This window comes from Sturnira hondurensis, unplaced genomic scaffold, assembly GCF_014824575.4.
Source record: "Sturnira hondurensis isolate 20B ecotype Veracruz unplaced genomic scaffold, ASM1482457v3 Scaffold0001538, whole genome shotgun sequence".
NCBI classification, from domain to species: Eukaryota; Metazoa; Chordata; class Mammalia; order Chiroptera; family Phyllostomidae; genus Sturnira; species Sturnira hondurensis.
In genome coordinates, this window is record NW_028074169.1 from 865,909 (window position 1) to 877,590 (window position 11,682).

The following is an 11,682-nucleotide window of genomic DNA, read 5'->3' on the forward strand; positions in this document are numbered from 1 at the left end:
TATTGAATTTTTCAAATAGCACATTTAGAAAAATAGCCTTAATTTGATGCTGTTAGTAGTAAGCCTAGTGGAAAGGGCTGGAAAGTGTACTGTCGTCATTAGCAGCATGGCAGAGCAGAAGCTGTCTCCTTCATTCTTTTCTATTTCCTCCCCAAATCTCCTTTCCTGCCCCTGTCTCTCTTGCTTGGTCCCATTTTCTTTTCTTACTCTCAGTGCTGCTTTTTCCTCAGAGTACCAGTCCTTGTGCCCCGTTTTCTCTGCCCCTCTCTGTTTCTTCTCTAGGGAACTGAAGAAAGAGCTGTGCATCTTTGCTGATGGAATTGATCTGTGCTGTGACAAGTGAACAGAGAGGATCAGAAGGAGCCAGGTCTTACCTGGTAATATCATGAGCAGTTGTCTCACTGAGGAAGCTTTTGTTGGGATCATTAAACAATTAGTTGTTTCCACTCAGTTTGTAGGCTTACCACTTTCTATGTGTGTCTCAAAGAATTGGAAAGTGAAGGAACTAATCAGTTGTTGATAATGCAGTCCAAAGAATAAAGAAGTGAGGAAAAAGACAATTCCCTCATTATTTTAAGTTTCCCTGAACTTCTGTCAATTGCACAGTAAGTTACCCTGTTTTTTAGCTGCTGCAGAAACACCCACAAGGCCCTGGAATGACTTAATTTCAAGCTAACTTTAAAATCAAGTACTCTGAGGGACAGATATTTGCTTTATGCTGATACAATTAAAGAAGCTAATTTCAATTTTGAAGCACACAAGATGCATGCAAGTTATTAGCTTTGTAGCACTTGGCCTACAAGCAAAATGAGAAGTTAGTAACCCATGGGACAAATCTAAGCATTTATATAAATTAAAAATCTTAATTTTAACTGATTTTTTATATAACTGCCTCCTTACAAGAGGATGCTTATCTGAAATCTTATAAATGCTCATATCCTTTTTATTTGTTCCCAATCTGGCTGTTGTGTATTTTGGGTGTCATAAAGGGAAAAATACAGTGGAAAAGGTACATCATGGATCAGCCTTACAAACTAAAAACTTAGTGTTTACCAAGCACTGGGGCTATGACACCCAGGTCCAAGTGCCCTTCTCTCTTTTATTTCTGAATTTTATCTTTATTCAGTTTTTCTATTACTATTTGGTCCTCTTATACTCCCCCCCCCAGCAATCACCACAGTGTTGGCCATGCCCTTCTCACTGCCCTGTTGCTTCGCTTCCTTGTTCAGAGTGCACATTTTGCAGGTGACAGACAAATTCCTCTGTAATATCCTAATTACATTTCTGCAGTTTTCAAATGGCTGCAGTCCTCTTGGAGACCCCTTGCTAACTTTCTTTGCAGGCACATGACACATTGTTAAGAGGACTTGGGAGCTGTAGACAGAACACAGCATGGCCCCTGCAATGCATGTGCTTCTGAGGGATGTCCAGGTTACATGCTTCCAATGAACACTACACTGCATCTGAGAAGACAACTTCAGCAATGGCTAGGTACCTGCTAAAATATGCCCATCTTCTCCATATCTATATTTAACTAAGTACTAAGTATGCAGGCCAAGAAACTCCTGACAAAGAATATCATCTTGTACAAAAAGAAAATGAGCTTGTGGGTGCAGTAAACACTGTTGTAAATTAAGCAGCCACAGACCTGAATGAAAATCTCAGATCATCTCTTACCAGATGTATGCCCAATGTGAGACTCCTCCAATGTACTTTCACAAGGTTGGCTGAGACTGTGAAGATTGTGCCATGTCCTTGAGACTCTCTCTGCCCAATCCTGAGATTCCTTTTCCTCTCAGAGGTGTTATATCTGCATAGAAGAGTCCTTCTTTCCCAATGTAATTCTCCTCCCAAAGTTCCCTTTCACAAGTATTACCCTCAAGAAAGTGCTGGTACTTCTGTCTCTCAAAGTCTGCTTTCAGAGGACCCAAGTGACATATTGGAAAGTTATATAGAAGAAAAAAAAGAAGCCCATTAGTGAGCAGGCCACTGCTATGGCCAACTTATGTGCAGTATGAGGACTTCTAGGAGATGATGTGTAAGTTTTCTTAGACTTGCCTAAACGGGTTAGGGAAGGAAAGTTTCATTTTCCATCCCCATCTGCCATCCAGCATGGCTGGAGGCTGCTTCTGCCATACCAAGTTCAGGTACCTCCTGACTGTCCCATAAGAGCATGGGGAGCACAGTATTAGTGAGAGTAACAGGTACATAGAGCAGGACTCCAAGGGAGGGTTTCAGAACAGAGTCTCCAGGAATTATGGGCAGACCTTGTAGAGCATTTGTTAGCACTGTTTACTCTTTGAATACTCTATGTCAAAGTGTCAGAAAAGTAAGATGGGGAGAACAATTGAGGAGCACCACCTACAAGGGGTGCTCCACTATTATGTCAGTTCCCAGGGATGGCCTCCAACCCAGTATCCTCATGGCTTCTAGTTCTCTAAGATGAACCTCACCTCTGCTGCCCATTAATTTACTGAGCACTTTCATCAGTGTTATTACACATGTAGCTTATTCAGGATGTCATGAAAGGGCTGACATTTTCCAGTATTTTCATTCAAGACTTTAACCTCCCATCTTGGAAAAGAGCAGGCTTATTAGAAAAAGTCATGGCAACAACAAAATATCATAACATAACTAAGGGTACAAACAATATAAGTCATCAGTTCTTAGTGGAAAACACTTAAGAACTGCAGGCCAAATCAAGGATAAACATGGAACTAACAGGCAAAAGCCTACTTCCTGAGAGCAGCTCTACCACTTTGTCAAAAGATGGGTAGATAGATGGTCAAAAAAGCTATTGACTGTGTTGTGGACCGCTCTGCCTGGTTTTAGGAATTGTAACTCTACCCCTTGTGGCTAAGGGCAAGGGTCGACCTTTGGAATGCAAGCTGCAGGAGACAAAGCTTGTATCTGGTAGCAAACACTGCCTCAGTTTCCTCTTCCTGCCCCCAAAGCTTGATAGGAAGTCAATGATGAGTAAGACCCCTCACAGTGGGGGACAACCTAAGCCAGACTCAATCACGTGGGAGGCCATCATGGAAGGACTGGGGAGGGCTGTAACAAAGAGGGAGCAATGGACTCTCACCCTCATCCCCCAGCTTTGATGAAGCCCAAGTCCCCAAGCACTGTGGGAGAAGCACTCCCCGGCTCTAATTCCCTTAAGCCTGAATACTTGATGGGGAGGAGTGCTGCTCCTTGCCTTGCTAGAGCCTGTCCTGGGGAAAAAAATCTGGCATCACAAAGACTTCCTGATAAACCTGTGAAATCTGCTCTGCTAAGAATGCTTTCATTCACATGTTAAGGGTTTGAGCAGGAAACCCTAAAACTCTGTTCCTGACAGACCCTGACTCAAACTAAGCCCTAGGATTTCTTTGAAATGTTATCTACTGTTTGGTCCTTGCCACCCTGTATTCCTGTGTATTTCAACCCAATAAAAGCCCCTGGAGGAGGGGGCTCAATGCCTTTTTCCCCTGAAAAACTGGCCACTGCTCAAGGCCTTTTTTCCTCTGGGAAATTGGCCACCTCTCCTCCCCAAGCAGATCACATCATATCTCAGTCATGTTCCCTCTCATCTGTGGCACATGGAGGGACTTGCAAGGAAAGTTGCCCCCACATTACTGCTTTACAGAAAGCCTCAGAAAAGGAAAAAAGAAAAAAAAGGAAAGACAGACACCACATGTTTAAGGTGCTGATATTTATACTCAAATGTGGGGTCCAGTGAAGTAAGTATAACCACGTGGGGGAACTTTGAAAGGTTTAGTTTGGCCATGCAACCTTGGTCCTGCTCCAACTAACTACAGTTATCACTGACAATAACCACATTCTCAGCCACCAGGGGGCCAGCCAAAAAAAGAAAAATATTAGAAATTCCCTTCTTACACCAACCATCAGGAGCAAGCTACTCCTTTCTCCCAACTGCTAGCGTCACTTCCTTTCCCTGGGTTCTTGGTTCCTATTAAAGTTCTAAATAGTTCCAAAGTCTCTAAGACCTTGCACTGAGGATGAATCTAATCTTAGTCCCTCCCACCCAGAAATTCACCAGCTGGGGACTCTGACCCATTTACCCAGCTTCTACCAGACCTGCCTCTTCAATGAGTCTGTGGAATGTACCCTGCACTTATCTGGAGTCTGTGTGCCTTTAAGATTGCCCTAAGTTTTCTTTAATTTTTTTGGTAACTATTTCTTCTCTTTCAGAAGAATGTTTTCACATTCAGTATGTCCTTAAATCTTTTTCTGTATAAAGAGGAATCTAAACATTTCAAATGAGAAAAATCTAAATCTGCCTTGATTAAAGCTCCTTTTAAAGCAAAACCTGAGGTAAGGCCTTGAGCATAGGTGCTTAATTGGAAGATCTTCAGGAAGCATGGGGAGGGAATATAAAATACGGTATCCCAAATGTGTGGTATCCATATAATGGAACACTATTCAGCCTTAAGAAGAATGAAAATTCTGACATATGCTACAACATGGGTGAACCTTTTGAGGCCATTATGTTAAGTGAAATGAGCCAATCATAAAAGGTCAAATACTGTATGATCCCAGTATAAAAAGTATCCAAAATGATCAAATTTGTAAAGGCAAAAAGCATGGCAGTGGTTACCACAGGATAGGTAAAGGGAGGGAATATAAGTTATTGTTTTATGGATACAAAGTTTCAGTTTGGAAAAACAACAACAAAAAATTTGAGTAGATTGTAGTGGTTGTTGCCCCAAAACATAAATGCACTTAATGCCACTGAACTGTACATTTAAAAATGATTACAATGATAAATTTCGTTATGTATATTTTACTACAATATTAAACTCTGCAGAAGATTCATTATTAAATAAATGCTGATGACAATGTTGAATTAATGGCAGTCTAGAAGGAGTGAAGGGAGAAGATTAGGTAAAGGAATTGTGTTCATGTGTTGAAATAAAAGGCATTAAATAAAATAGAGGATGAGAAACTCAGATGCTTTTTTGTACTCCCCCTCTTAATTGGGTCACTTTTGTAGTCATACTGGGAAAAGGAAGGGGTTTGATTTTAGTGGTTTTGTTAATTTTTGTAAGTCAGACTCCTGAATCAGCAAGATTTGCAGATCTTTGCATGGGTTTAGATTATAAATGAAAGCTAGTCTTTTCCCAAAATGATATGGGTTAAAAAGTAATAAATAATCCACAGTAAATGTATGAGCCATTTTATGAAATTACATTATGAGATCTCATACTCTGAAGTTATTAGTGGGGCAACAGATCTGCATTTTTAACATCATTGTAATATTCAGTAATTGTTCCACAAGCAAGTCATGTAGAAATGGCTGATGGTGCGTGCCTTCATGGGAGAAGCAATGAGGATGGTAACCAGGAATTAGAAAGATTTTGCAAGGTTGCAGAAAAGAGCTAAGAGGCCTTGGGTAAATCAGGACTCCTTGGAGTCTTGCTTCTCTCATAAATAGGGATCTTTGTGTATTTAGAAGAGTTTACAGCATGCACAACATATAAAGCACAAGAAGGTTCTCTGGTTTTAATTGCACCTGATCCAGGTAGTTTTCAATCTGTTGGGAACATGAAACATCAAAGATAATATTTTTCTTTTAAACTAACTTTGTAGGCCATCAAAGAAGTTTCAGAGAGGAAGTACATACTATCAAACCTGGAAGGCCTGGCTTTCTGTTACTCAAGTACAAAGGAAATAAATTGCTGGTCTAATATACACAGAGCTGTTACTGAGGAATTAGTAGTGATTTAATAAGGTTCTCTTTAAGGAATTGTCATGCAATTGGATGTAAAGGCTAATGAATAGTAAATGAAGGTAAAATTAATTTCTTCATATATTTTCAGATGCTGTGTATACACAAGCTTTATAAAAATAAGACTATAGAAAATTTTAGCTAGAAGGGAACAGTTCAAACTGCTCATGATGTGAAAGTAAATTATAACCCCAAGCTATTCTTAAGTGAAAGGAGCAATCTATAACACTCTTTCACAAGTTCAGAAAAGAATGAAACTTAGAGCCCAGAGGAGTCCTTTCAAACTATAGTGAGAAGATTATAGGTAGACCACTGAGGATCCCACCTTCAGTAACAACACCTAACCCATGTTACTCCCTGGCATAGACCTTTAGGAATCAGGTCTGGGATGGAACTGGATAGCTCATTAGTTAGTCCATTCTGTGATGAGTCCCATATGAAGAGGTAATGATGCTAAGATAAAAGCATTGGGATCCACTCTTGTATTTAGGGTAGAAGTGAGCAAAAGTGGCCAACAGTTCTGTTGTTATCACTAATGTATATTTTGTTATAATATGCAACTACAAAGAAGGGCAATTAAAAGGTGGGTAATTCAATACAAAACTAAAAAAAAAAAAGCAAAAATAATAGCCTATCCTTCAATTTCATGATTCATGTGAACCTGGCGTATTCAATGTAGCTCCAGAAGGACATCAGAGGTGGGGAAAAAAGCATATTCAGGGCAGGTCAGAACCAAGCATGTTAGAGGAGGCAATGGTTTGCCTTCTTCTGCAGCTATCCTGAAGGAGCTGGAAGAGGCAAGGAAGGTCAGAGAGTAAGGCCTGAATGAGATGTAACTGGGCCAGGGTTGGAGAAGGGAAAAGATAGCCTAAGTCTGGAATTGAATGTCCTGAGTCTGGCAAAAAGAGGGGGCAATAAAATGGTGGCACCTCTGGGTACTTGCTTGTAGCTGGGGACTTGTTTTTTTAGGGGGAGAAATAGGAATGGAGGAAATTCATGGAAGGGGACCTGGATAAGGCATGTGGAAACATTAGTCAGGATGTGTGCTTATGTAAACATGCTTTTGTCACAAAGCTGGCAAACAAAGACAAGAATAAAACATATACAGGTTATTTCCAATTCTGAGAAGCATCCCAAAAAGGGTTTAGATAAAAAATATGAATGGTTAATGGAAATGGTTAATAAGAGAAAGTGAAGTTCCCCAAATTAAAACAGGGTAGACCTCCTGGCCCCTTCCCCACTACATTCCTGGTGACACAGATAGCTCATTCAGAAGATTTTCTAAGTCCTGGCAGACTAGCTTTCATAAAACTACAGCCTTATCCAAAACCTTGCCAAGATTTACCAGAAATTTGGCCTGAAAGTGCCTTCCTTCTTTATGAAAATCAGAGTAAAGTTTACTATGGAGGCCACCCCAGATGTTCTCTTCCTATATAGAGTCAACTCAAATGTTATCTGCTTTGTCAACTCAAAGGTAAGAGAAGGACTGCCACCACTACTCAGACCCACTGTACTGGACAGTCAGCCAGTGTCATCACCATAGCCACTGAAGAAAAAAACCTCTACCCTGTCTGGTCCCATGTAATCACTTGTTGGAAACTGCCCTGTCTGATTTCAGAAGCTGTAACCACTGCCTGCCCCCCACTGCCACCCATGGCTAAGGCTGAGTGAAAAACCTTCAGACCATCAGCCACTAAGGAGACAAAGCTTATCTCCCTGGTAGAAGTGCCTCTTCTGCTCCTTTTACTTCATTCATAAATGGATGATCCCAGTACTTGGTCAGTTAGCCAAAGACAGGTAAGTTTCCCCAGGGGGGTACAACCTAAGACAAGAATAATCATGGGTGGCCCCCAGGGAAGGACTTGGGGGACTATGGCAAAAGGGGGTGATGGATCCTCACCCCTCAGGTTTTACATAGCCTGAGTCCTCATTCTGTGTGCGAGAAGTCTCTTAATCTCTTGGCTGCCTTACTTCCCCTGCCTGACTTCAGCCTGAAACAATGACAGAGGGTGGTGCAGCCCTGTACTGGAAAGGGGTGGGGGGGGGTTCCACAGGTGCTCAGGCCTAAGAAAGAATGTATAAAATCCTGTGATACTTGCTTTGCTAAGAATGTTCTCAATTAAATGATAAGGGTCTGAGCAGGAAATAAGTTTGTTTCCCAACGTTTTGTAGCCCTTTAGCTAACAGACCCTGACTCAGAACAAGCATTAGTAGTTCTTTGTATGTTATGTATTGTTTGATCCTTACTGCCTGACAGTGATTAATGAACTTTTACCTGTATACCTGTTCAGAATGAACCTAATAAAAGCCCATTGAGGAAAAGGCTCTTGGCCCTTCTACTTTGAGAGATTGGCCACCTTTTCTTCCCAAGCAGATTGTGTCTTGGTAGACTTTTTCTCATCTGTGGTGGCTGGAGCCCCCTCCCTGCTGCCCCGCCCCACAATCATTGCTCTCAAGTCCATGTGTATGAGACCTGGAGGCTTAAGGGAAGCAGCAGCCTCCATGCTCAGACAGTGATAACACTTTGCCAGAATTACGAGCTAACAAGTCATTAGTCAAGTACTCACCTCTGAGTAACTTGCCTGGTCTCAGCAAATGATTGTCTTCCCTTTGAACACTAGTGTATCAATTGTCCCTCCTGTCTATCATGGCATGCTTCCCCATGTTGTATTCAGTCCTCTACCTCAACTCAACTCTTTCTGACTTTCCTTCACTGTAACCCCCTACTCTCCCTAACAGACACCCCAGTACATCAACTGTCTCCCAAACAAGTCTATCCTCAACCCATTGTTTTTAGTTCCCATAATGTCAAAGTGAGACTGAAACTTTTGGAGATGACCTTGGCAAAGAGGTGGCTGTTGATGCCATTTGGTTCCAGCCAGTACCCCCAAAGTAGGAAGGAGTACACTCTCATCTGAGAAAAAAATAATCCTTTTGTTGTGTTTATTATTAAATGTTAATATTGTTATTGTATTTGTGCTTGTTCCTCCATACTTCTTAAGATAATATGTTTTGGGGGCTGGGTTAAGGTGTAAGAAAGTATATGGGGGATAAATGGTAATGGAATAATACATTAAAATAATTTAATTTTTTAAAAAGATAATATGTATTTGAAGCCAACATAATATTACTGAGATTACTGCATGTCCTTGAATTTTGATTAAAAATTACTTGAGATGGCAATATGAGTTACTTTTCAAACCTTAGCTTATATCACATTTTCAAAAATCTCATTGGCAAAGAAAGTCATATGGGCCAAACTAGATTTAATGGTTAAAGAAATAAACTCTGAGCTTGTCTTTTGACACAAGATTTTTCAAGGTCATATTTTACTGGTGTGGATGCATGTAAGGAAGGATTCATGGCCTTTTGTTCAATCTACTATAATTACCATATACAGATACTAGATTATTTCTAATTCAGTTAAAATATTTTTAATGTGAGAAAAAAATCTCTCAGCACTTTTGAAGAATCTCCCAAGGTAATAAAGAATATTCACTATTTCCAGGATATCACCACCACAAATTCTTCTCTCTTTCTTTGACCTGAAAGTCTAGACATCAGACATCCAGAAGGAAATCAATGGCTTTCAGTGAGTTTCTGGAGGCTAAGCTGAGCCCTATGTGCTTATACTCTAGGTTACTCTGAGACAGGTGAAAAAGTATTTTTTATTGTTCAAGTGTGTTTTCTGCTCTTTCACCCCATCCATCCTCACCACCTCAGCCCTACCCACCTCCTTTCCATTTCCATTGTTATTGTCCATGTACCCTTTTTAATTGGTCCTGTAAATACTTCACAGTTTTCCCCCATTATCCCTTCTCTCCCTTCTGTTCACTGTCAGCCTGTTCTCAATTTCAATGTCTTTGGTTATGTTTTACTTGCTTGTTCATTTTGTTGATTAGGTTCCAGTTAAAGGTGAGATCATAAGGTATTTATCTTTCACCATCTGGCTTATTTCACTTAGCATAATGCTCTCCAGTCCCATCCATGCTGTCGCAAAGGGTAGGAGATCCTTCTTTCTTTCTGCTGCATAGAATTCCATTGTGTAAATGTACCATAGTTTTGGGATCCATTCATTTATGAATGGGCACCTAGGTTGCTTCCAGCACTTGGCTATTATAAATTGTGCTGCTATGAACATTGACGTTCTTTTAGATTAGTGTTTCTGGGTTCTTAGGATATAATCCTAGCACTGGAATTGCCAGATCAAAATGCAGTTTCATTTCTAGTATTCTGAAGGAAATTCCATACTGTTTTTCATCGTGGTTGCACCAGTCTACAATCCCACCAACAATGCAGCAGGGTTCCCTTTTCCCCACAACTTCTCCAACACTTGTTTTTTGTTGCTTTGTTTATCATTGCCATTCTTAAAGGTGTGAAGTGGTATTTCATTGTGTTTTTAATTTGCATCTCTCTCATAGCTAGCATATTGAGCATCTTTTCTTTTTTTTATTTTTTTTATTTTTTTATTTTTTTAATATAATTTTTATTTAATTCTTGTTCACGTACAGGTTTCTGTCTTATATTTCCAACCCTGCCCGCCCCCCACCCCATGCTCCCCGCCTCCCTCCCCTTTCCACCCCCCACCCCTAGTTATTGTCCATGTGTCCTTTATACTTGTTCATGTGAGTCCATTCCCTTTTCCCCTATGATTCTCTCCCCTCTCCCCTCTGGACCCGGTCAGCCTGTTCCATATTTCAGTGTCTTTGGTCATATTTTGCTTGCTTGTTTGTTTTGTTTAGATCCTTGTTAATGGTGATATCATATGGTATTTGTCTTTCACTGCCTGGCTTCTTTCACTCAGCATAATGCTTTCCAGTTCCACCCATGATGTTGCAAAGGGTAGTAGTTCCTTCTTCCTTTCTGCAGCATAGAATTCCATTGTGTAAATGTACCATAGTATTTTGATCCAGTCATTGACCGATGGGCATCTAGGTTGCTTCCAACTCTTGGCTATTGTGAATTGTGCTGCTATGACCATTGGGGTGCATAGGTTCTTTTGGATTGGTGTTTCAGGGTTCTTAGGATATACTCCTAAGAGTGGGATTGCTGGGAGCATCTTTTCATATGTTTCTGGATTCTTCTTAGAGAAATTTCTCTTGAAGTCCTTTACCCATTTTTTATATTGGGTTTCTTATCTTCTTAGAGCTATCTGAGTTCTTTATATATTTTGGAGATCAATCCCTTGTTTCAGGTATCATTGGCAAATATGCTTCCCAATATGGTTGGTTTTCTTTTAATTTCAATGCTGTTTACTTCAGCAATACACAAGCTCTTTATTTAAATGAGATCCAATTTGTTTATTCTTTCCTTTATGTCCCATGCTCTAGGGAACATATCAGTGAAAATATTGCTTCATGGGAAATCTGAGATTTTCCTGGCTATGTTCTCCTCTGGGACTTTTATTTTGTCCAAGTCTTATATTTGTCTTTTATCTGCCTTGAATTTATTTCTGTGTATAGTGTAAGTTGGTGATTGGGCTTCATTTTTCTGAATGTATCTGTCCAGCTCTCCCAACACCATTTGTTGAAGAGGCTAGTTTTACTCTATTTTATGCAGCTGCTCCCTTTGTCAAATACAGACTTTGGTTTATTTCTGTGCTCTCTATTCTGTTCCATGGGCCATGTGTCTCTTCTTATGCCAGTACCAGTCTATTTTGATTATAGTGTCTTGTAATATAGTTTGATATCAGGTATTGTAATCCCTCCTACTTAGGTCTTCTTTCTCAAAATTGCTCCAGCTATTTGGGGTCATTTATGGTTCCATATAAATTTTGAAGTGTTTGCTTTATATCTGTGAAATATGCCATTGGTACTTTAACAGGGATTGCATTGAATCTATAAATTGTTTTGGGTAATATGGACATTTTGATGATGTTAATTCTTCTGATCCATGAACACAGTATACATTTCCATTTGTTTATGTCTTTCTTAATTTATTTCTTCAGTGTT